This window comes from Rutidosis leptorrhynchoides, chromosome 4, assembly GCF_046630445.1.
Source record: "Rutidosis leptorrhynchoides isolate AG116_Rl617_1_P2 chromosome 4, CSIRO_AGI_Rlap_v1, whole genome shotgun sequence".
Classification (NCBI taxonomy): Eukaryota; Viridiplantae; Streptophyta; class Magnoliopsida; order Asterales; family Asteraceae; genus Rutidosis; species Rutidosis leptorrhynchoides.
This window is the reverse complement of record NC_092336.1, coordinates 406531367-406552628: the sequence shown is the minus strand read 5'-3', so window position 1 is coordinate 406552628 and position 21262 is coordinate 406531367. Positions and strand designations below refer to the sequence as shown.

The 21262-nt window shown below is 34.3% G+C and overlaps 1 non-coding gene across 1 annotated transcript; it reads right to left on the bottom strand.

The window, feature by feature from the left end:
- Window positions 1-450: 450 nt before the first annotated feature.
- LOC139845788 (small nucleolar RNA R71) lies at window positions 451-557 on the bottom strand. Its single transcript, XR_011758545.1, has one exon. It is a non-coding gene; the product is annotated as a small nucleolar RNA R71 (small nucleolar RNA).
- Between the last annotated feature and the right edge of the window lie 20705 nt (window positions 558-21262).

The following is a 21262-nucleotide window of genomic DNA, read 5'->3' as shown; positions in this document are numbered from 1 at the left end:
GAGATTGTTGAGGAACCAACCATTAAATCAGAATCCTTTAGTGATTCAGATTCAACAAATTCAATTATGGAGAATCTGGAACCTCTAAGTATGAAAGACCGAATGAGAGCTAAACGCACGGGCCAAGGTCACGCAATTACTCAACCAGAAATTAATGCACCAGATTATGAAATCAAAGGACAAATCCTACACATGGTAACAAATCAATGCCAATTTAGTGGTGCGCCGAAGGAAGATCCAAATGAACATCTTCGTACCTTTAATAGGATCTGCACACTATTTAAAATAAGAGAAGTGGAGGATGAACAGATATATCTCATGTTATTTCCATGGACTTTAAAGGGAGAAGCCAAAGATTAGTTAGAATCGTTACCTGAAGGGGCGATTGATACATGGGACGTTTTAGTTGAAAATTTTCTTAAACAATTCTTTCCGGCATCTAAAGCCGTGAGACTTCAAGGAGAAATTGTTACGTTCACACAGAAACCAAATGAAACTTTATATGAAGCATGGACAAGATTTGGAAAGTTATTGAGAGGATGTCCGCAACATGGTTTAGACACCTGTCAAATAGTACAAATATTCTACCAAGGATGCGACATCACTACAAGAAAAGACATCAATATAGCAGCTGGTGGTTCCATTATGAAGAAAACAGCAACTGACACTTACAAAATTATTGATAACACTGCTTCCCACTCACATGAGTGGCATCAAGAAAAAGATATCGTTAGATCATCTAAAGCTGCTAGAGCCGATTCTAGCCAAGACTTAGATTCCATTTTTGCAAAGATAGATGCTGTCGAGGGACGAATGGAAAAGATGACTAAAGATATCCACTCAATACGAATTAGTTGTGAGCAGTGTGGAGGACCACATTTAACGAAAGATTGTCTCAGTATTGAACTAACAATAGAACAAAGAGAGAATGTTTCATACATAAACCAATGGCCTGGAAATAATTATCAGAATAATTATCAACCTCCAAGACCGATCTACAATCAAAACCAGAATTATAACCGAAATATTCCATACAACTACCAACAAGGTCCTAGCAATCAACAAGTATCCAACAATACTTACAATCAGCAAAGACCTAATTTTCAAAACAAACCACCACAAACCGATGATAAAAATCCAAATTTAGAAGACATGATATCGAAGCTAGTTGAATCTCAAACGCAGTTTTTCACATCTCAGAAACAAACCAATGAACAAAATGCTCAAGCATTTAGAAATCAACAAGCTTCTATTCAAAATCTTGAACAAGAAGTAAGTAACCTAGCAAGGTTAATAGGTGAAAGAAAATCGAGAAGTCTACCTAGTGATACAAATGCTAACCCTCAGAATGAAACAGCTAAAGCCATTACCACAAGAAGTGGTATTACACTTAAACCACCTGAAATGCCTGTAATTTCTGATGAAGCTATTCCTACTCCACAAGAACCACAGTCTGAACAAGATAAGGATAAAGAACCGGTAGTTGAAAAGGTTAATGAAGATAACACAGTTAAGGCTAAACCTTATGTTAAACCATACTAACCACCACTTCCTTACCCGAGTAAAATGAGAAAAGAGAGACTTGAAGCCGAGCAATCCAAATTCCTGGATATGTTTAAACAGATAAATGCCAATCTTCCTTTCATTGATATAATTTCAGGAATGCCTAGATATGCTAAATTTCTAAAAGATTTAATCACAAATAGAAAGAAAATGGAAGAACTCTCAGCTGTTACTATGAATGCTAATTGTTCTGCAGTGCTGTTGAATAAGATACCAGAAAAATTATCAGATCTAGGAAGTTTCACAATTCCATGTTTTCTGGGTAGTCTTAGTTCAATAGAAGCATTGACAGACTTAGGTGCTAGTATAAATTTAATGCCGTATTCACTATACGCTAAACTAGCCCTCGGAGAATTGAAACCAACACGAATAAGCATACAACTAGCCGATTGATCAGTAAAATATCCTAGAGGGATAATGGAAAACATGCTAGTTAAAGTTGGTACTTTAGTATTTCCAGTAGATTTTGTTATTCTGGACATGGAAGAAGATTCTCGAGTTCCTCTCATATTAGGAAGACCATTCTTAAACACGGCCAAAGCAATAATAGACGCGTTTGGTAAGAAACTAACCCTAAGTATAGAGGACGAGAGTGTTACCTTTTTAGTTGATAGAGCAATGCAACAACCGCAATCTGCAGATGATACATGTTATTATATTCAAACTATAGATTCACATGCAGAATTAAAAGAAGAATTTCCAGAATTACAAGGAACGGGAGAATGTTCTTTAGGAGAAAGTACTGAACCAATTGATGAAACTGAAATGTTAGCTACACTTATGGCTAATGGATATGAACCAACAACAGAAGAAATTCAAATGCTAAAAGAAGAAGACAGATATCGCTATAAATCATCGATAGAAGAACCACCGACATTAGAGTTAAAGCCACTTCCAAACCATTTGGAATATGCTTATTTACATGGTGAATCTGAATTACCTGTAATAATATCGTCTTCTCTTACTGAAAATGAAAAATCTCAACTCATTTCTGTGCTAAAAGCTCATAAACCAGCCATTGCATGGAAAATTCATGATATTAAAGGAATAAGTCCTTCGTATTGCACACATAAAATCCTTATGGAAGAAGGTCATAAAACATATGTGCAACGTCAACGAAGACTAAATCCTAACATGCAAGATGTTGTTAAGAAAGAAATTATTAAACTGCTTAATGCAGGTTTAATTTATCCAATTTCTGATAGTCCATGGGTAAGCCCAGTTCAATGCGTACCTAAGAAGGGTGGCATGATTGTCATCACAAATGAGAAAAATCAGCTTTTTCCTACTAGGACTGTAACAGGATGGCGTGTTTGTATTGATTATAGAAAATTAAATGACGCCACCAGAAAAGATCACTTTTCCTTACCTTTCATTGATCAAATGTTGGAAAGATTAGCCAGAAATAGTTACTATTGTTTTCTTGATGGTTTTTCCGGATATTTTCAAATTCCAATAGCACCCGAGGACCAAGAGAAAACCACATTCACGTGCCCTTATGGTACTTTTGCTTACAAACGCATGCCATTTGGACTTTGCAACACCCCTGCAACCTTTCATAGGTGCATGATGGCAATTTTTCAAGACATGATAGAAGAATGCATGGAAGTTTTCATGGATGACTTTTCAGTCTTCGGTGATACTTTTGAATCATGTCTAGTTAATCTTGGACGAATGCTTATTAGATGCGAACAATCAAATCTAGTACTTAATTTTGAGAAATGCCATTTCATGGTTAAAGAAGGCATCGTTCTTGGACATAAAATTTCAAAGGAAGGAATTGAAGTGGATAGAGCTAAAGTAGATGTAATTGCTAAACTTCCACATCCTACCAATGTTAGAGGAGTTAGGAGTTTTCTAGGGCATGCCGGTTTTTACCGACGTTTCATAAAAGATTTTTCTAAAATTGCCACTCCTATGAATAAACTTCTAGAAAAGGATGCTCCATTCATCTTTTCAGATGAATGTATCAAATCTTTTAATATTCTTAAAGAAAAACTCACTAATGCGCCAATCATGATAACTCCAAATTGGAATCTACCGTTTGAACTTATGTGCGATGCAAGTGATTTTGCGATGGGAGCCGTTTTAGGACAAAGGATTGAAAAACGATTTCAACCTATTTATTATGCTTGTAAGATGTTACAAGGAGCACAAACAAATTATACAACTACTGAAAAAGAACTCCTTGCTATTATCTTTGCTTTTGACAAATTTCGTTCATATCTCGTTCTAGCTAAAACGGTGGTCTATACCGACCATTCTGCTCTTAGATACCTATTTTCGAAACAAGATGCCAAGCCACGATTAATCCGTTGGATCTTACTCTTACAAGAGTTTGATATTGAAATTCGAGATAAAAAGGGAGCAGAAAATCTTGCCGCTGATCATCTTTCTCGTCTTGAAAATCCTGAATTAGAAGTTCTAAATGAATCGGCCATACAAGACAACTTTCCTGATGAATATCTATTGAAGATAGATTATAATGAAATTCCATGGTTTGCAGACTATGCAAACTACTTAGTATGTGGATTCCTTGAAAAAGGATTATCGTACCAAAAACGAAAGAAATTCTTTTGTGATATAAAACACTATTTCTGGGAAGATCCACATTTGTTTAAAAGTTGTCCCGATGGAATAATACGCCGATGTGTATTCGGAGATGAAGCTAGTAAAATTTTAAACCATTGTCACACAGGACCAACAGGAGGGCATTATGGGCCTCAACTCACAGCAAGAAAAGTTTATGATGCTGGATTCTATTGGCCTACAATTTTCAAAGACGCACACCTTCTTTGCAAATCCTGTGATGCTTGTCAAAGGGCCGGAAAAATAAGTCAACGTGATGAAATGCCACAAAATGTCTTTCAAGTATGTGAAGTATTTGACATTTGGGGTATTGACTTTATGGGCCCATTTCCAAAATCTCATAATAATCTCTACATTCTCGTAGCCATTGATTATGTATCTAAATGGGCGGAAGCACATGTAGTGACCCGAACTTTTCCATGTTTATATATATTAATTGAGATTGATATTTACATGATTAAATGTTTCCAACATGTTAAGCAATCAAACTTGTTAAGACTTGATTAATTGAAATATGTTTCATATAGACAATTGACCACCCAAGTTGACCGGTGATTCACGAACGTTAAAACTTGTAAAAACTATACAATGACATATATATGGTTATATATATAGTTAACATGTTTTTATTATAAGTATGTATCTCATTAGGTATTTTAACAATGAGTTATACACATAAAAATGAGACTATTAATTTAAGAAACTCGAAAACGATATATATAACGATTATCGTTATAACAACGTCTTACTAGGTACATATGAATCATATTAAGATATTGATACACTTGGTTAATTATGTTAAATGATAAGTAAATATATTATTAAGTGTATTAACAATGAAATACATATGTAAAAATAAGACTACTAACTTAATGATTTCGAAACGAGACATATATGTAACGATTATCATTGTAACGACATTTAACTGTATATACATCATACTAAGATATATTATATATCATAATATCATGATAATATAATAATTTAACATCTCATTTGTTATAATAAACAATGGGTTAACAACATTCAACAAGATCGTTAACCTAAAGGTTTCAAAACAACATTTACATGTAACGACTAACGATGACTTAACGACTCAGTTAAAATGTATATACATGTAGTGTTTTAATATGTATTCATAAACTTTTGAAAGACTTCAAGACACTTATCAAAATACTTCTACTTAACAAAAATGCTTACAACTACATCCTCGTTCAGTTTCATCAACAATTCTACTCGTATGCACCCGTATTCGTACTCGTACAATACACAGCTTTTAGATGTATGTACTATTGGTATATACACTCCAATGATCAGCTCTTAGCAGCCCATTTGAGTCACCTAACACATGTGGGAACCATCATTTGGCAACTAGCATGAAATATCTCATAAAATTACAAAAATATGAGTAATCATTCATGACTTATTTACATGAAAACAAAATTACATATCCTTTATATCTAATCCATACACCAACGACCAAAAACACCTACAAACACTTTCATTCTTCAATTTTCTTCATCTAATTGATCTCTCTTAAGTTCTATCTTCAAGTTCTAAGTGTTCTTCATATATTTTACAAGTTCTAGTTACATAAAATCAAGAATACTTTCAAGTTTGCTAGCTCACTTCCAATCTTGTAAGGTGATCATCCAACCTCAAGAAATCTTTGTTTCTTACAGTAGGTTATCATTCTAATATAAGGTAATAATCATATTCAAACTTTGGTTAAATTTCTATAACTATAACAATCTTATTTCAAGTGATGATCTTACTTGAACTTGTTTTCGTGTCATGATTCTGCTTCAAGAACTTCGAGCCATCCAAGGATCCGTTGAAGCTAGATCCATTTTTCTCTTTTCCAGTAGGTTTATCCAAGGAACTTAAGGTAGTAATGATGTTCATAACATCATTCTATTCATACATATAAAGCTATCTTATTCGAAGGTTTAAACTTGTAATCACTAGAACATAGTTTAGTTAATTCTAAACTTGTTCGCAAACAAAAGTTAATCCTTCTAACTTGACTTTTAAAATCAACTAAACACATGTTCTATATCTATATGATATGCTAACTTAATGATTTAAAACCTGGAAACACGAAAAACACCGTAAAACCGGATTTACGCCGTCGTAGTAACACAGCGGGCTGTTTTGGGTTAGTTAATTAAAAACTATGATAAACTTTGATTTAAAAGTTGTTATTCTGAGAAAATGATTTTTATTATGAATATGAAACTATATCCAAAAATTATGGTTAAACTCAAAGTGGAAGTATGTTTTCTAAAATGGTCATCTAGACGTCGTTCTTTCGACTGAAATGACTACCTTTACAAAAACGACTTGTAACTTATTTTTCCGACTATAAACCTATACTTTTTCTGTTTATATTCATAAAATAGAGTTCAATATGAAACCATAGCAATTTGATTCACTCAAAACGGATTTAAAATGAAGAAGTTATGGGTAAAACAAGATTGGATAATTTTTCTCATTTTAGCTACGTGAAAATTGGTAACAAATCTATTCCAACCATAACTTAATCAACTTGTATTGTATATTATGTAATCTTGAGATACCATAGACACGTATACAATATTTCGACCTATCATGTCGACACATCTATATATATTTCGGAACAACCATAGACACTCTATATGTGAATGTTGGAGTTAGCTATACAGGGTTGAGGTTGATTCCAAAATATATATAGTTTGAGTTGTGATCAATACTGAGACACGTATACACTGGGTCGTGGATTGATTCAAGATAATATTTATCGATTTATTTCTGTACATCTAATTGTGGACAACTAGTTGTAGGTTACTAACGAGGACAGCTGACTTAATAAACTTAAAACATCAAAATATATTAAAAGTGTTGTAAATATATTTTGAACATACTTTGATATATATGTATATATTGTTATAGGTTCGTGAATCAACCAGTGGCCAAGTCTTACTTCCCGATGAAGTAAAAATCTGTGAAAGTGAGTTATAGTCCCACTTTTAAAATCTAATATTTTTGGGATGAGAATACATGCAGGTTTTATAAATGATTTACAAAATAGACACAAGTACGTGAAACTACATTCTATGGTTGAATTATCGAAATCGAATATGCCCCTTTTTATTAAGTCTGGTAATCTAAGAATTAGGGAACAGACACCCTAATTGACGCGAATCCTAAAGATAGATCTATCGGGCCCAACAAGCCCCATCCAAAGTACCGGATGCTTTAGTACTTCGAAATTTATATCATATCCGAAGGGTGTCCCGGAATGATTGGGATATTCTTATATATGCATCTTGTTAATGTCGGTTACCAGGTGTTCACCATATGAATGATTTTTATCTCTATGTATGGGATGTGTATTGAAATATGAAATCTTGTGGTCTATTATTATGATTTGATATAAATAGGTTAAACCTGTAACTCACCAACATTTTTGTTGACGTTTTAAGCATGTTTATTCTCAGGTGATTATTAAGAGCTTCCGCTGTCGCATACTTAAATAAGGACGAGATTTGGAGTCCATGCTTGTATGATATTGTGTAAAAACTGCATTCAAGAAACTTATTTTGTTGTAACATATTTGTATTGTAAACCATTATGTAATGGTCGTGTGTAAACAGGATATTTTAGATTATCATTATTTGATAATCTACGTAAAGCTTTTTAAACCTTTATTGATGAAATAAAGGTTATGGTTTGTTTTAAAATGAATGCAGTCTTTGAAAAACGTCTCATATAGAGGTCAAAACCTCGCAACCAAATCAATTAATATGGAACGTTTTTAATCAATAAGAACGGGACATTTCAGTTGGTATCCGAGCGTTGGTCTTAGAGAACCAGAATTTTGCATTAGTGTGTCTTATCGAGTTTGTTAGGATGCATTAGTGAGTCTGGACTTCGACCGTGTTTACTTGAAAAATGATTGCTTAACAAATTTTGTTGAAAACTATATATTTTTAACATGTGAATATTATGTGATATATTAATCTCTTAACGCGTTTGATATTATGTGATAGATGTCTACCTCTAGAACAAGTCACATTGACTCACCTAATAATAATGAAGAGTCAAATGTAAATTGGAATGATTCGTGTACTGATTCACAAGTTCCCGAAGAGGAACCGGAAGAAGAGTCGGAACCGAAAGAAGAATCGGAACCGGAAGAAGAATCGGAACCGGATGAAGAAATAGAACCGGTGGGGGAAATAATAAAACGATTAAGTAAAAGAAAATCCTCAACCAACCGACCAAGGTTAATTATGGTCAATGGTGTTTCCGCCAAGGAAGCAAAATATTGGGAGGATTACCAATTCTCCGATGAATCGGATTCCGACGAGAATTCCGATGATGTTATAGAAATTACCCCAACTGAATTTAAAAAGGCAACAGAAAATAATAAGGGAAAGGGCATAAAAATAGAGAAATCTAATTCCAACCCCGATGAACTTTATATGTATCGTCAACCCCCGAAGTCCTTAAGTTGTAACAATGACCCGGGAACCTCTAAACCACCAGGTTTTTCTAAACCAATGTGGACAACGACGGCTCGTATTAGGGGAACATCATATATCCCTAGAAACTTGGCAAAACAATCCAAAACCGAAGAAGAAGAAACAAGCGAGTCGGAATAAGATAGTTGTATTCGTGTGGTGTAATATATGTAATATAGTGTGCTTATGCTTTATGATATATGTAAAAATTGCTTGTATTAATAAGTATTTTTTTTTATGAATCTAACTCTTGTCTATTTTACAGTATAAAAACACAAAATGGATAGACAACCCAATATTTTAAGAGACCTACCCAGAGACATGATTGATGAAATCTTGTCTAGAGTCGGTCAGAATTCTTCGGCACAACTATTTAAGGCGAGATCAGTTTGTAAGACATTCGAAGAACGTTCCAAGAATGCCTTGGTTTATAAAAGGCTTTCGTTCGAAAGATGGGGGATATCACATTGGGAAACCCATAAGTTACGATGTGTTTACTTTGACGCATATATTGCGGGGAACCCAAATGCTATTTTACGCAACGGGTTAAGAAATTATTTTGACTCAATATATCCGAATATTGGACTTCGTGATTTAGAAAAAGCGGCTAACATGCAACATAAAGAAGCATGTTATGCTTACGGATTAGTAATGTTCGCTTCTCACCAAAGTGAGAACAAGAACATCGGGCTACAACTATTAAACAAAACGTTTCCACAAGTGACGGAGTCGGTAATTGGGGTAAGAAATGAGGTTTTTAGATTGTTACGGGACTGTTGGACATTACGTAACCCTCGTCCCTTTGACGACGTTACAACACGCTGTCTTATCAACGGCCATAACGGTTATGTTCCACAAGACCAAGGATGGGAAGTAATCCTAGTAAAACCAGAATGCATGACTTGTTTCTGGACGTATGAATTACGTGTCTTTATTGCCTTTGCTGAACGACTTGTGTACTAGCTAGAATTATCTTCACAACTATCTTGTATCAAAGTTATTGTGTGCTATATTTCATGCTTTATGTAAAATAAGCGGTATTGTAAGTTTGTAAAATATTGTTTAAAAGTTTGAACGCGAAATATTATTATAATCAGTTTTTCATATAGAATTATAGTAGTTGAATTGTATATTAGCTACTAAGTATGAACTTAACGGGTAGGTACTACCCGAATTTAAACTTATAAAACGCTAATATGAAGAAAAAGCTTTTATAAATGAGTTCATATTATGCTACGAAATACTATTAACTACTCTTAATATTCTGTATGATTAACTTGTTCCATTTGACTATTTTGAAGGAAATGGCACCGACTACTCGACACACCGTGAATATGAATGAAGAGGAATTCCGTACTTTTCTAGCTTCAAACATAGCCGCAGTACAGGCTGCGCTACATACCAACAATAACCTTGGATCTAGCAGTACAGGAAATCGTGTAGGATGCACCTACAAAGAATTCACTGTCTGCAAACCTTTGGAATTTGATGGAACCGAAGGACCGATCGGATTGAAACGGTGGACCGAGAAGGTCGAATCGGTGTTTGCCATAAGTAAGTGTACTGAAGAGGACAAAGTGAAGTACGCTACGCATACCTTCACAGGTTCTGCGTTAACATGGTGGAATACCTATCTAGAGCAAGTGGGACAAGACGATGCGTACGCACTACCGTGGTCAGCATTCAAGCACTTGATGAACGAGAAGTACCGTCCCAGAACCGAGGTCAATAAGCTCACGACAGAACTTAGAGGGTTACGAACCCAAGGATTTGATATTACCACGTACGAAATACGATTCACAGAATTGTGCCTATTGTGTCCGGGAGCATTCGAAGATGAGGAAGAGAAGATCGACGCGTTTGTGAAAGGATTACCGGAAAGAATCCAAGAAGATATAAGTTCACACGAGCCCGCCTCCATACAACAGGCATGTAGAATGGCTCACAAACTAGTGAACCAGATTGAAGAAAGAATTAAAGAACAGACTGCTGAAGAGGCCAATGTGAAGCAAGTCAAAAGAAAGTGGGAGGAAAACGGTGATAAGAATCACCAATACAACAACAACAGCAATTACAACAATAATCGCAACAATTATCCCAACAATCGCAACTACAACAAACGGCCCAACAACAACAACAACAACAACAACAACAACAACAACAACAACAACAACAACAACAACAACAGCAACTACAACAATCATCCCAACAACAATAATAACCGCAACAACAACAACAATCAGAAGCAGCTATGCCAAAGGTGTGAAAAGTATCACTCGGGGTTCTGCACCAAATTTTGCAACAAGTGTAAAAGAAATGGTCATAGCGCGGCGAAGTGTGAGGTCTACGGACTAGGGGTTAATAGAACGAAAGGAACAAATGGTGTCGGAACGAGTAATGGCGTAGCAAGTAGTGTCGGAGCAAGTTATGCCAATGTAGTTTGTTATAAATGTGGAAAACCGGGCCACATTATTAGAAATTGCCCGAACCAGGAGAACACGAATGGACAAGGCCGCGGAAGAGTTTTCAATATTAATGCGGCAGAGGCACAGGAAGACCCGGAGCTTGTTACGGGTACGTTTCTTATTGACAATAAATCTGCTTATGTTTTATTTGATTCGGGTGCGGATAGAAGCTATATGAGTAGAGATTTTTGTGCTAAATTAAGTTGTCCATTGACGCCTTTGGATAGTAAATTTTTACTCGAATTAGCGAATGGTAAATTAATTTCAGCAGATAATATATGTCGGAATCGAGAAATTAAACTGGTTAGTGAAACATTTAAGATTGACTTGATACCAGTAGAGTTAGGGAGTTTTGATGTGATAATCGGTATGGACTGGTTGAAAGAAGTGAAAGCAGAGATCGTTTGTTACAAAAATGTAATTCGCATTATACGAGAAAAAGGAAAACCCTTAATGGTGTACGGAGAAAAGGGCAACACGAAGCTACATCTTATTAGTAATTTGAAGGCACAAAAACTAATAAGAAAAGGTTGCTATGCTGTTCTAGCACACGTCGAGAAAGTACAAACTGAAGAAAAGAGCATCAATGATGTTCCCATTGCAAAAGAATTTCCCGATGTATTTCCGAAAGAATTACCGGGATTACCCCCACATCGATCCGTTGAATTTCAAATAGATCTTGTACCAGGAGCAGCACCAATAGCTCGTGCTCCTTACAGACTTGCACCCAACGAGATGAAAGAACTGCAAAGCCAATTACAAGAACTTTTAGAGCGTGGTTTCATTCGACTAAGCACATCACCGTGGGGAGCTCCTGTTTTGTTTGTCAAGAAGAAAGATGGTACATTCAGGTTGTGTATCGACTACCGAGAGTTGAACAAACTTACCATCAAGAACCGCTACCCACTACCGAGAATCGACGACTTATTTGATCAACTACAAGGCTTGTCTGTTTATTCAAATATTGACTTACGTTCTGGGTATCATCAAATGCGGGTGAAAGAAAATGATATTCCAAAGACTGCTTTTAGAACACGTTACGGTCATTACGAGTTTATGGTCATGCCGTTTGGTTTAACTAATGCACCAGCTGTGTTCATGGACCTTATGAACCGAGTGTGTGGACCATACCTTGACAAGTTTGTCATTGTTTTCATTGATGACATACTTATTTACTCAAAGAATGACCAAGAACACGGTGAACATTTGAGAAAGGTGTTAGAAGTATTGAGGAAGGAAGAATTGTACGCTAAGTTTTCAAAGTGTGCATTTTGGTTGGAAGAAGTTCAATTCCTCGGTCACATAGTGAACAAAGAAGGTATTAAGGTGGATCCGGCAAAGATAGAAACTGTTGAAAAGTGGGAAACCCCGAAAACTCCGAAACACATACGCCAGTTTTTAGGACTAGCTGGTTACTACAGAAGGTTCATCCAAGATTTTTCCAGAATAGCAAAACCCTTGACTGCATTAACGCATAAAGGGAAGAAATTTGAATGGAATGATGAACAAGAGAAAGCGTTTCAGTTATTGAAGAAAAAGCTAACTACGGCACCTATATTGTCATTGCCTGAAGGGAATGATGATTTTGTGATTTATTGTGACGCATCAAAGCAAGGTCTCGGTTGTGTATTAATGCAACGAACGAAGGTGATTGCTTATGCGTCTAGACAATTGAAGATTCACGAACAAAATTATACAACGCATGATTTGGAATTAGGAGCGGTTGTTTTTGCATTAAAGACTTGGAGGCACTACTTATATGGGGTCAAAAGTATTATATATACCGACCACAAAAGTCTTCAACACATATTTAATCAGAAACAACTGAATATGAGGCAGCGTAGGTGGATTGAATTGTTGAATGATTACGACTTTGAGATTCGTTACCACCCGGGGAAGGCAAATGTGGTAGCCGATGCCTTGAGCAGGAAGGACAGAGAACCCATTCGAGTAAAATCTATGAATATAATGATTCATAATAACCTTACTACTCAAATAAAGGAGACGCAACAAGGAGTTTTAAAAGAGGGAAATTTAAAGGATGAAATACCCAAAGGATCGGAGAAGCATCTTAATATTCAGGAAGACGGAACCCGGTATAGGGCTGAAAGGATTTGGGTACCAAAATTTGGAGATATGAGAGAAATGGTACTTAGAGAAGCTCATAAAACCAGATACTCAATACATCCTGGAACGGGGAAGATGTACAAGGATCTCAAGAAACATTTTTGGTGGCCGGGTATGAAAGCCGATGTTGCTAAATACGTAGGAGAATGTTTGGCGTGTTCTAAGGTCAAAGCTGAGCATCAGAAACCATCAGGTCTACTTCAACAACCCGAAATCCCGGAATGGAAATGGGAAAACATTACCATAGATTTCATCACTAAATTGCCAAGGACTGCAAGTGGTTTTGATACTATTTGGGTAATAGTTGATCGTCTCACCAAATCAGCACACTTCCTGCCAATAAGAGAAGATGACAAGATGGAGAAGTTAGCACGACTGTATTTGAAGGAAGTCGTCTCCAGACATGGAATACCAATCTCTATTATCTCTGATAGGGATGGCAGATTTATTTCAAGATTCTGGCAGACATTACAGCAAGCATTAGGAACTCGTCTAGACATGAGTACTGCCTATCATCCACAAACTGATGGGCAGAGCGAAAGGACGATACAAACGCTTGAAGACATGCTACGAGCATGTGTTATTGATTTCGGAAACAGTTGGGATCGACATCTACCGTTAGCAGAATTTTCCTACAACAACAGCTACCATTCAAGCATTGAGATGGCGCCGTTTGAAGCACTTTATGGTAGAAAGTGCAGGTCTCCGATTTGTTGGAGTGAAGTGGGGGATAGACAGATTACGGGTCCGGAGATTATACCAGAAACTACCGAGAAGATCATCCAAATTCAACAACGCTTGAAAACCGCCCAAAGTCGACAAAAGAGCTACGCTGACATTAAAAGAAAAGATATAGAATTTGAAATTGGAGAGATGGTCATGCTTAAAGTTGCACCTTGGAAAGGCGTTGTTCGATTTGGTAAACGAGGGAAATTAAATCCAAGGTATATTGGACCATTCAAGATTATTGATCGTGTCGGACCAGTAGCTTACCGACTTGATTTACCTCAACAACTAGCGGCTGTACATAACACTTTCCACGTCTCGAATTTGAAGAAATGTTTTGCTAAAGAAGATCTCACTATTCCGTTAGATGAAATCCAAATCAACGAAAAACTTCAATTCATCGAAGAACCCGTCGAAATAATGGATCGTGAGGTTAAAAGACTTAAGCAAAACAAGATACCAATTGTTAAGGTTCGATGGAATGCTCGTAGAGGACCCGAGTTCACCTGGGAGCGTGAAGATCAGATGAAGAAGAAATACCCGCATCTATTTCCAGAAGATTCGTCAACACCTTCAACAGCTTAAAATTTCGGGACGAAATTTATTTAACGGGTAGGTACTGTAGTGACCCGAACTTTTCCATGTTTATATATATTAATTGAGATTGATATTTACATGATTAAATGTTTCCAACATGTTAAGCAATCAAACTTGTTAAGACTTGATTAATTGAAATATGTTTCATATAGACAATTGACCACCCAAGTTGACCGGTGATTCACGAACGTTAAAACTTGTAAAAACTATACAATGACATATATATGGTTATATATATAGTTAAGATGTTTTTATTATAAGTATGTATCTCATTAGGTATTTTAACAATGAGTTATACACATAAAAATGAGACTATTAATTTAAGAAACTCGAAAACGATATATATAACGATTATCGTTATAACAACGTCTTACTAGGTACATATGAATCATATTAAGATATTGATACACTTGGTTAATTATGTTAAATGATAAGTAAATATATTATTAAGTGTATTAACAATGAAATACATATGTAAAAATAAGACTACTAACTTAATGATTTCGAAACGAGACATATATGTAACGATTATCATTGTAACGACATTTAACTGTATATACATCATACTAAGATATATTATATATCATAATATCATGATAATATAATAATTTAACATTTCATTTGTTATAATAAACAATGGGTTAACAACATTCAACAAGATCGTTAACCTAAAGGTTTCAAAACAACATTTACATGTAACGACTAACGATGACTTAACGACTCAGTTAAAATGTATATACATGTAGTGTTTTAATATGTATTCATAAACTTTTGAAAGACTTCAAGACACTTATCAAAATACTTCTACTTAACAAAAATGCTTACAACTACATCCTCGTTCAGTTTCATCAAGAATTCTACTCGTATGCACCCGTATTCGTACTCGTACAATACACAGCTTTTAGATGTATGTACTATTGGTATATACACTCCAATGATCAGCTCTTAGCAGCCCATGTGAGTCACCTAACACATGTGGGAACCATCATTTGGCAACTAGCATGAAATATCTCATAAAATTACAAAAATATGAGTAATCATTCATGACTTATTTACATGAAAACAAAATTACATATCCTTTATATCTAATCCATACACCAACGACCAAAAACACCTACAAACACTTTCATTCTTCAATTTTCTTCATCTAATTGGTCTCTCTCAAGTTCTATCTTCAAGTTCTAAGTGTTCTTCATATATTTTACAAGTTCTAGTTACATAAAATCAAGAATACTTTCAAGTTTGCTAGCTCACTTCCAATCTTGTAAGGTGATCATCCAACCTCAAGAAATCTTTGTTTCTTACAGTAGGTTATCATTCTAATACAAGGTAATAATCATATTCAAACTTTGGTTAAATTTCTATAACTATAACAATCTTATTTCAAGTGATGATCTTACTTGAACTTGTTTTCGTGTCATGATTCTGCTTCAAGAACTTCGAGCCATCCAAGGATCCGTTGAAGCTAGATCCATTTTTCTCTTTTCCAGTAGGTTTATCCAAGGAAATTAAGGTAGTAATGATGTTCATAACATCATTCTATTCATACATATAAAGCTATCTTATTCGAAGGTTTAAACTTGTAATCACTAGAACATAGTTTAGTTAATTCTAAACTTGTTCGCAAACAAAAGTTAATCCTTCTAACTTGACTTTTAAAATCAACTAAACACATGTTCTATATCTATATGATATGCTAACTTAATGATTTAAAACCTGGAAACACGAAAAACACCGTAAAACCGGATTTACGCCGTCGTAGTAACACCGCGGGCTGTTTTGGGTTAGTTAATTAAAAACTATGATAAACTTTGATTTAAAAGTTGTTATTCTGAGAAAATGATTTTTATTATGAACATGAAACTATATCCAAAAATTATGGTTAAACTCAAAGTGGAAGTATGTTTTCTAAAACGGTCATCTAGACGTCGTTCTTTCGACTAAAATGACTACCTTTACAAAAACGACTTGTAACTTATTTTTCCGACTATAAACCTATACTTTTTCTGTTTACATTCATAAAATAGAGTTCAATATGAAACCATATCAATTTGATTCACTCAAAACGGATTTAAAATGAAGAAGTTATGGGTAAAACAAGATTGGATAATTTTTCTCATTTTAGCTACGTGAAAATTGGTAACAAATCTATTCCAACCATAACTTAATCAACTTGTATTGTATATTATGTAATCTTGAGATACCATAGACACGTATACAATATTTCGACCTATCATGTCGACATATCTATATATATTTCGGAACAACCATAGACACTCTATATGTGAATGTTGGAGTTAGCTATACAGGGTTGAGGTTGATTCCAAAATATATATAGTTTGAGTTGTGATCAATACTGAGATACGTATACACTGGGTCGTGGATTGATTCAAGATAATATTTATCGATTTATTTCTGTACATCTAATTGTGGACAACTAGTTGTAGGTTACTAACGAGGACAGCTGACTTAATAAACTTAAAACATCAAAATATATTAAAAGTGTTGTAAATATATTTTGAACATACTTTGATATATATGTATATATTGTTATAGGTTCGTGAATCAACCAGTGGCCAAGTCTTACTTCCCGACGAAGTAAAAATCTGTGAAAGTGAGTTATAGTCCCACTTTTAAAATCTAATATTTTTGGGATGAGAATACATGCAGGTTTTATAAATGATTTACAAAATAGACACAAGTACGTGAAACTACATTCTATGGTTGAATTATTGAAATCGAATATGCCCCTTTTTATTAAGTCTGGTAATCTAAGAATTAGGGACCAGACACCCTAATTGACGCGAATCCTAAAGATAGATCTATCGGGCCCAACAAGCCCCATCCAAAGTACCGGATGCTTTAGTACTTCGAAATTTATATCATATCCGAAGGGTGTCCCGGAATGATGGGGATATTCTTATATATGCATCTTGTTAATGTCGGTTACCAGGTGTTCACCATATGAATGATTTTTATCTCTATGTATGGGATGTGTATTGAAATATGAAATCTTGTGGTCTATTATTATGATTTGATATAAATAGGTTAAACATATAACTCACCAACATTTTTGTTGATGTTTTAAGCATGTTTATTCTCAGGTGATTATTAAGAGCTTCCGCTGTCGCATACTTAAATAAGGACGAGATTTGGAGTCCATGCTTGTATGATATTGTGTAAAAACTGCATTCAAGAAACTTATTTTGTTGTAACATATTTGTATTGTAAACCATTATGTAATGGTCGTGTGTAAACAGGATATTTTAGATTATCATTATTTGATAATCTACGTAAAGCTTTTTAAACCTTTATTGATGAAATAAAGGTTATGGTTTGTTTTAAAATGAATGCAGTCTTTGAAAAACGTCTCATATAGAGGTCAAAACCTCGCAACGAAATCAATTAATATGGAACGTTTTTAATCAATAAGAACGGGACATTTCAGCACAAGCTCTCCCAACTAACGATGCACGAGTTGTAGTCAACTTTTTAAAACGTCTTTTTGCTAGGTTTGGAACACCGAAAGCTTTAATAAGTGATCGGAGTACTCATTTTTGTAATAATCAACTTGAGAAAGTTCTTAAAAGATATGGAGTAACTCATAAAATCTCCACTGCTTATCATCCACAAACAAGTGGACAAGTTGAAAATACCAACCGAGCTTTAAAACGTATTCTAGAGAAAACCGTAGGATCAAATCCGAAGGAATGGTCCATTAAATTGGAGGATGCACTCTGGGCTTTTAGAACAGCCTACAAAACTCCAATTGGAACCACACCTTTTAAACTCGTTTACGGAAAAGCATGTCATCTTTCAGTAGAAATTGAACACAAAGCATTTTGAGCTTTGAAGACATGTAATCTTGATTTACATGAAGCTAGACGTCTACGATTAAGTCAACTAAATGAATTAGAAGAATTGAGACATGAAGCATACGAAAATTCGTTAATCTATAAAGAAAGAACGAAAAAATGGCATGATAAAAGAATCAGAAGTTTAAAAGAATTTAAAGAAGGAGACAGAGTTCTTCTTTTCAATTCACGATTCAAGCTATTTCCTGGAAAATTAAAATCAAGATGGTCTGGACCATTCATAGTCAAAAGAGTTTTCCCATACGGAACAATAGAGTTAATAAATTCAAATGGAATTGAATTTAAGGTTAATGGTCACAGAGTTAAACAATACATACATGGTCCGATGGAAGTTGACAACGAAGTTAATCACAATTTCAACACCACATCTAACTAAGTGTGGGGAGGTTCGAATCTTTTTAGGGTAATGTGTATTTCTGTTAGAGTTAGATTTTCCGTTTTCGTGTAGTTCTCGAAAATGGAACCCGAATGGTCTTTCCCTAGCAGACCCTAAAGAACTAGTCTTCTCCCCCCATTCTGAATTTTTATTTTTTTAGATTTTACGAGATGAAGACTTCCTGTGAACTAAACCATGGTCTAATGCTACACGCTTTGATCACTAAACGTAATAATGACACCCTTCCAAGTGAAATAGTATCATTAATCAGAGGTAAATTGGACGGAGTAATAAAAGAATCCAGTAACGAAAATAATAAGTTACAGTTTGGTAAAGGAAAATCAAAATCTGCAGCGAAAAGAAGAGCACGACACCTTGAAAGATGTCACAAATGCGGAAAATGGTCACACGAAGGAAAATGCTCGACGAATCAGACATATTCCAATTCCGAATTCGTTACTTTATGCAGAGATGGACCGTTTATATGTTTCGAAGAAAAAACGTTGAATGCTCGAGGTTACGCCTATGTAGCTATGGAAAACCAATTAGTCCTACTATCTTATGAGTGGGCTAAAGCAGGTCACTAAGAATTCTATTTCACAGATAAGTATGTACAGTTTTTATTTTTATTTTATTGATTTGAACCTTTTGATAATAAACGCTAATTTGTTCGCTATAAAGTATTAAATTGGTATTCGATAAAATTAGGTCTTGCGACCGAAATTATTGATATCATACAAAAATTTATTACATCACTGCGAAATTTACCGTTTATTCTTAAGGTATAAATATCTTTAATCAATCAACCCAAAATATTTCAAAAATTCGTCAGGAGTAAAACTAGGTTATGGAACCGAAATTACTTTACCGAAAAGAGGGGCGTATATTTTTGATAATATTTGATTGATTAAAGTGGGATAAAAGACCAAAAAGATTTTTAATTTTATTTTTACTTTGTTTTTAAAATTAATATTAAATTAATATTGTAAACCTTTTAAAATCAATATATTTAAGTTTGTAAATATTTGAAAATTTTATATTTTTAATATAAGTTTGTATGTATAAAAACAAAAATATAATTTAAGTTTGGTGTGAATTTTTAATAATATGAATTTTTAATTTTATGCATTTTAAATCAAGTTTGGTGTGAATTTAAAAACAAAAAATTTACTTTATTTTCGTTAAGTTAAAAATGTGATTTTTAAAATTCGTCGTGAGTTGAAAACTTGGTCGTTGAACCGAAATTGCTCTACCCAAGGGAGGGACGAGAAATTTTATTATCATTATTTTGAATCTTATTGAATTAAAGTATGCCAAAAACAATAAATAAATAAAAAAAACCAAAAATCTTTGCTTTTAAAACAAACTCCAATATGTTTGGAAACTTTGGTAAAATTTAATCAATTTTCTACGCTAATCACCCTCAATAATTTAAATTGTTACTGATTTCTTGCAAATGAGAGCATTGCAAGATCTTAAGTGTGGGAAGGGGTTAAATTCTTTCGGATTTTTAAAATTTTTAACTTATACACTTGGTTACCATTAAAAATACTTGTAAAGCAGTAGTTGTATTAGAATCTAGTGCTATCTGATAATAAAGAACAGCCTTAGTCTTATATACTGACTAACCAATTCTAGTAAAATTTTTCAAAATTTTCAATTAAGTGAATTCAAAATCATGTTTATACATATTTATGAACGATAAAACTAGGTGTTAAACACCGAAATTATTGTTACTTCGGAAAGGACATAAATTGAGAAATAAAACAAAATGTTAGAATTCATTTAAAATGAAATAGAGGACAATAAAAAGGCAAAGAAAGGAAAATAAAAGCCAAGTGTGGGAAAAATTTACCAAATTATTTAAAACATAAGTCACATATTTTTGTAACAAATAACTGAAGATACTTTTGCTTTAGACTAATCTAAACAGTTTTACCCAATTTACTATAATACCTTTAAAAGAAAGATGGATCTACACGATGAATCAATTTCATCATTAAAAGGAAGTAAAGTCTTCCGAAAAAGAAATGCGCTTCTTGATTTAGGTCAGAAAGTTGTCGTCCAGACCAGCTGTAGGTTGACGAAAAATCTAGAAAAGTCATCTCTAAAATCAGCAGGAAATCCACGGACCTCAGCATCAAACAGGGTCGCCAAGTGGTCAGACTTATCCTAACCATGAGTGGATCTGTCTCGTACAATGGGGAGGATGCCGTACAAATTAGCTGGATAAGACTAATGAATCAGATCCCCAGAAAAGGATAATCTCCTTAAAGATCAAAAATTAGCTTTTAAGCCTGATATTACTCAGTCCTAGAGATTGATCTTAAAGATTGAGAATTACAAACTCATGGAATTCGATGATATCTAAACTCGAGCTTGAACGAGAAAATATTTTGATCAAAATTACAAACCGATTTGTTTTCTGAAAAACCCATT